The sequence below is a fragment of the Salmo trutta genome, chromosome 3, assembly GCF_901001165.1.
Source record: "Salmo trutta chromosome 3, fSalTru1.1, whole genome shotgun sequence".
NCBI classification, from domain to species: domain Eukaryota; kingdom Metazoa; phylum Chordata; class Actinopteri; order Salmoniformes; family Salmonidae; genus Salmo; species Salmo trutta.
Genome location: NC_042959.1, coordinates 17,152,812 through 17,159,288, shown reverse-complemented (window position 1 = coordinate 17,159,288; position 6,477 = coordinate 17,152,812). Strand labels below are relative to the sequence as shown.

General features: G+C 39.7%; 1 long non-coding RNA gene across 1 annotated transcript; it reads left to right on the top strand.

Annotated features, from left to right (window-relative positions):
• The first annotated feature begins 3,188 nt into the window (after positions 1 to 3,188).
• Positions 3,189 to 5,434, top strand: LOC115169598 (uncharacterized). Its single transcript, XR_003870892.1, has 3 exons — positions 3,189 to 3,492; positions 4,599 to 4,767; positions 5,133 to 5,434. It is a non-coding gene; the product is annotated as an uncharacterized LOC115169598 (long non-coding RNA).
• The last annotated feature ends 1,043 nt before the right edge of the window (positions 5,435 to 6,477 follow it).

The following is a 6,477-nucleotide window of genomic DNA, read 5'->3' as shown; positions in this document are numbered from 1 at the left end:
CACACATCTCAGGAGGGATTTTGTCCCACTCCTCTTTGCAGATCTTCTCCAAGTCATTAAGGTTTCGAGGCTGACATTTGGCAACTCGACCCTTCAGCTTCCTCCACAGATTTTCTATGGGATTAAGGTCTGGAGACTGGCTAGGCCACTCCAGGACCTTAATGTGCTTCTTCTTGAGCCACTCTTTTGTTGCCTTGGCCGTGTGTTTTGGGTCATTGTCATGCTGGAATACCCATCCACGACCCATTTTCAATGCCCTGGCTGAGGGAAGGCGGTTGTCACCCAAGATTTGACGGTACATGGCCCCGTCCATCATCCCTTTGATGCGGTGAAGTTGTCCTGTCCCCTTAGCAGAAAAACACCCCCAAAGCATAATGTTTCCACCTCCATGTTTGACAGTGGAGATGGTGTTCTTGGGGTCATAGGCAGCATTCCTCCTCCTCCAAACATGGCAAGTTGAGTTGATGTCAAAGAGCTCCATTTTGGTCTCATCTGACCACAACACTTTCACCAGTTGTCCTCTGAGTCATTCAGATGTTCATTGGCAAACTTCAGACGGACATGTATATGTATTCTTGAGCAGGGGGACCTTGCGGGCGCTGCAGGATTTCAGTCCTTCATGGCGTAGTGTGTTACCAATTGTTTTCTTGGTGACTATGGTCCCAGCTGCCTTGAGATCATTGACAAGACCCTCCCGTGTAGTTCTGGGCTGATTCCTCACCGTTCTCATGATCATTGCAACTCCACAAGGTGAGATCTTGCATGGAGCCCCAGGCCGAGGGATATTGACAGTTCATTTGTGTTTCTTCCATTTGCGAATAATCGCACCAAATGTTGTCACCTTCTCACCAAGCTGCTTGGTGATGGTCTTGTAGCCCATTCCAGCCTTGTGTAGGTCTACAATCTTGTCCCTGACATCCTTGGAGAGCTCTTTGGTCTTGGCCATTGTGGAGAGTTTGGAATCTGATTGATTGATTGCTTCTGTGGACAGGTGTCTTTTTTACAGGTAACAAGCTGCAGTTAGGAGCACTCCCTTTAAGAGTGCGCTCCTAATCTCAGCTCGTTACCTGTATAAAAGACACCTGGGAGCCAGAAATCTTTCTGATTGAGAGGGGGTCAAATACTTATTTCCCTCATTAAAATGCAAATGAGTTTATAACATTTTTGACATGCGTTTTTCTGGATATTTTTGTTGTTATTCTGTCTCTCACTGTTCAAATTAACCTACCATTAAAATTTTAGACTGATCCTTTCTTTGTCAGTGGGCAAATGTACAAAATCAGCAGGGGATCAAATACTTCTTTCCCCCACTGTACCTACATTTTTTAAAATATAATTTCAAAATGGTCTGAGAAGAACATCATTGACAGGGAAATTCAAGCACATCCAATATGCAGTCAAAATATATTGGGCCTATTGCCTACTGCACAAACCTCATTGCTACAGAACTGTTAAATTGATTAATGTTGCACAGGCTTACGTTTTTTAAATCATGTTTAAAAAAAATCTGAGCAGTAGATCTTGGCTTACATTTTGACTCAGACAGTGATCTTGACTCAGAAAAGGTTGTTGACCACTGCCCTAGACATACTGACTGCATTCAATCTAAATACTGTTGGTCTAAGTACAAGTGATGTTGTGTTTCACTCATGTTACATCCTATCTTCAGAATATCAGTGGTGTAAAGTACTTAAGTAAAAATAATTTTAAGTACTACGTAATAGTTTTTTGGGGTACATGTACTTTACTTTACTATTTATATTTTTGACAATTTTTACTCCACTACATTACTAAAGATTCTTACATTTTCCCTAAAACCCAAAAGTACTCGTTACATTTTGAATGCGTAGCAGGACAGGAAAATTGTCTAATTCACACACTTATCAAGAGAACATCCCTGGTCATCCCTACTGCCTCTGATCTGGCAGACTCACTAAACACAAATGCTTCGTTTGTAAATTATGTCTGAGTGTTGAACTATGCCCATGGCTATCTGTAAATTAAAAAAACTAGAAAATCGTGTCGTCTGATTTGCTTAATATAAGACATTCTAAATGATTTATACTTCTACTTTTGATACTTAAGTACATTTAAAACCAAATACTTTAAAACTTTTACTCAAGTAGTATTTTACTGGGTGACTCACTTTTACTTGAGTCATTTTCTTTTAAGGTATCTTTACTTTCACTCAAGTATGAAAATTGGGTACTTTTTCCACCACAGCAGAATATATGGTTGCCTTCCCTTTCATTTAAAGGGACAGTCTACTGACTGTATGCTTTTGGTTTCTGGTGAAGATTGGGATAAATGAGCTCTTGATGAAAGAAAACAAACTTGCTTCTTGGCCCAGTAATGTGTTGAGCACTTTGTGACAACTTCTGATGTAAAAAAAATGCTTTATTACATTTTCAATCAACATTACATTTCCTCTTACACACTTGTACAGGTAATGGAAATGCGTTACTTGCATATCCCAACTCCCCCTGGGGGGAGAGTGGGGTCACAGACATGGTCACCATTGTCCAGCGCCCCTGGAGCAATTAGGGTTAAGTGCCTTGCTCAAAGGCACAGTGACAGATGTTTTATCTTGTTGGTTCTGGGATTCGAACCAGCAACATTTTGTTTACTGGACCAACGCTCTAACCTTGAGGCTACCTGCCGCCATACAGGTCAACATTGTTGTAATTAACTGTCATAACACAGTGACTACACTTTTACCTTATATTTAATTTAACTATGAGCTTTCCTTGATTTCATCTATGAAATTATTTAAAACCACAATGTGGAGTTTGTGTTTCAACCCAACAGCAGCCCCGCCAGTGAAACTGAGGGACTGGGGCTGTAGAAATGTATCCCCAAATTACAGACACAGGAATGGATACAAAGACTGAAAATGAATGAGATTAACATGATAATTGTAAACATATTTCAAACATATTTTGAAGCTCTGGGCTATGATAGGGTAAAACAGTATTAATCAGCTCATAATGCTTTTTTTTACAGTATGCGTTATATTCTTTAAGAATCAAATATTATTTGAAATGATCATTGAACAGCAGGAAATACTCCAGATTGTGACATTAATTTGGTACAATGACAAAAGCAGCTGAATAACCTACTACCTATAGCTAGGCCCTATACCAAAACAATTTAAAATCTGAGAGGATAGAGAAAATCAAGATTACAGCATCTTGCGTGTTTTCTTTGAATGACAAAAAAATAAAACATTTAACAACTCCCCCCACAAACTATTTCCCGCCACAAATAAACTTGATAAACTGGTTCAACCGGGGGGTGTTGATTTTGCGATGGCAATATCCGAACAACGTTTGACTATGATCTCACATTTATTCCACAGCCTGCTCGTTTCAATTTGAATAATCCCTCTGACTGACCGGGTGGCGGAGAACACAGTTTCTCTTTGCAACGGCACCATGACGTCTCCCCCTAAGAACGTGTCCCCCTGGTTCAGGGTGCCAGACACTGGCCAGGGTAAGTGAGTGCGAACCTAAATAAACTCCATTATGCTCTGCATTTCTTCGGGTCCTGTCACACACTCGAGGTAAACACACAGCTTCCTGCGAACACTTCTGGTGCACTTGCAATTATATCAGGCCACAACAGCACTACATCACTCGGCCTCTGTCGTAAATGGCGATGAAAACAAAGACGTCCAAAAACACGCCGTCGGGGTAACCTACAATGAAAAGGTCAATTAATAAAGTGTGTCCGTAATATTTGTTTAAATACAGGCGAAGCTTTGCTGGGAATAGAGGTAACCTGTGCCTGTAATGAGGTGGACTAATGTAACGAATGAAATGCGACAAACTGTTTCCACACAAACAGTGCGGTTGTTCACCCCGACAGCCCACCGCTGACAGCAATACACACACAACACTATTGACATGACCATGAGGTCATTCGCGACACAAAAATGGTTATTTCAGGGATTTTGAAGGATTCCATCCTCACATTGCTCACAGGATTCAATATGTCCCCTGTCCTATGTTTAATACAGTAATCAATGTAAAATAACATACATTCAATCATTCATAACTCTCACACTTGTTCTACCATTAACTGGAAGGAAGAACGGTGTGTCTTGGAATACATACTGGGTATTACCTCTTGTTATAGGACTGTATTATCTTCAAGTGTGTGTACCTTAACTAATTAATAGCCAATGCTACTGTGACAATTTAATGTGCACCCTGTGTGTCCCTTTAAAAGAACATGTGAGTGTATACTGGACTGGACTTCAGCATTTGAGCCAGTGGGAAGAATTCCAGTGGTAGCTGGTTATTCTATGAAGACTAGCACCCCTGACAGGACCACCTAGGCCTTGTGTTTATTGTTGGAGAAAGTGTTTTGGAGGACACAGAAGCATCAGAGAGTCAGAGCGAGAGAGACAGAGAGAGAGAGAGGGATGGATGGATGGTTTTTTGGAGGATGGGGGTTTTGGGGCCAGTGGTGTTGGGAGGCCGAGAGGGCACTTGGAAGCCATGGCCCCGGGACGATTTGGGATGGCTCCCAGCCGACCCCCTCCGAGGTGTCAATGTTATGACGTGTACTTCTCCACTGTTTTCTCTCACAACAAGAGCACTGCATCTTCCAGGGTGGCCGGCCTCATAAAAGAAGCTTGATTTACATGCCGGGGATCAGACCGTCTACCTTCCCCTCTTCCTGTTTCACTTACGCCCCACTTCCTGTGGGTCTGGCCCTGCCGGTCAGCCGGAGTGATAAATAATCCCCTGGAGAATTGGAAAGGTGAACTCTCTACCGATCTTCATGAGGAATTCCTGTGATGTCTTATCCTTAAATGGATAGTTCAGCCAAATTACACATTTCATGTATGAAATGTGTATTTTAGCTAAACTGTCCCTTTAATGTTTTAGTGTTGATATGCACGCTGACAAGAGATGTTCACATAATCATACTAATACTGTTGTATTCAGTTTGTAACATTGTCTTGTGGTTGTTCTTGGGCCAGTGTGGGAGGTAATTCTTATTTTGCATGCATTGTTACATTTAGCATGACTGTTCCTCACATCTTCACCAGAAATAGTTCCTTGTTAATATAATGTAATAATGATTCGCCGTAATGAAAGGACTCTCTTCGTGCTTCATCTTAGATCACTGCGGGAATCCCAAAACCAATACAGCGTGTTGGAGATTTTGGAAGTCGTTTCTCCTTTCTCATGCACTGGAATCTTGGAAATGGAAAACATGAATTGGGCTAATATATGTCACACACATTCTTCAGAGATGTGGGTAAGCCAAAGAAGTATTTGGTTGAACCGCAGAGGCTCGTTCAGGGACTAGGAGATGACATTCATTGTTGTTTGTAATGGCTTGTTGATGATAATTCAATGTGTTACACTGATGCACAATGTGCTACATGTCAAAAGAATATGTTACTAAAAAGCAGTGAGCAGAGGTGGTGTAAAGTACTTAAGTGAAAATACTTTAAAGTACTACTTAAGTAGTTTTTTGAGGTATCTGTACTTAACTATTTATATTTTGACAACATTTTCTCCACTAGATTCCTAAAGAAAATAATGTACTTTTTACTCCATACATTTTCCCTGAAACCCAAAAGTACTCGTTACATTTTGCATGCTTAGCAGAACAAGAAAATTATCCAATTCACATACATCAAGAGAACATCGCTGGACATCTCTATTGCCTCTGATCTGGCAGACTCACTAAACACAATGCTTCGTTAGTAAATTATGTCTGAGTGTTGGAGTGTGCCCCTGGCTATCCGTAAATTTAAAAAACAAGAATATCGTGCCATATGGTTTCCTTAATATAAGGAATGTGAAATGATTTATACTTTTACTTTTGAGACTTATGTATACTTTAGCAATTACATTTACTTTTGATACTTAAGTATATTTTAAACCCAATACTTTTAGACTTTTACTCAAGTAGTATTTTACTGGGTGACTTTCACATTTACTTGAGTAATTTCCTATTAAGGTATCTTTACTTTTACTCAAGTATGACAATTGGGTACTTTTTCCACCACTGCAAGGTAGCCTTAATAGTAGACCAGCCAACCTGGAAAAAGTGCTAGATAATTGTTTTGACTTGATACAGGCTCTCATCCATGCTAGATCAAACAATGATGGGGTGATACACACAGTTAGGCCGGATAACAAGTTAAATGTAGATTTTTAAGACAATTTTCAATGGGTTGAAGATCAAATCTGGTGAAAATGGGTATAATGGAAATAGTAATAGATTTAGGTCAAATGTCCTGACATTCTCAACAAAACATAAACAATTAGAATATGGATGCATTAATAGTTACTTTTCATACAGTTATTATGCTTCAATATAGTTACATAATATACATAATTACATAATATACATAATATACATATACATAATTACATAGTTACATAAATAGTTACATAAAAGTAACTATTAATATATCCATTCCATAGGCTAAGTGTTTATGTTTCACTTTTC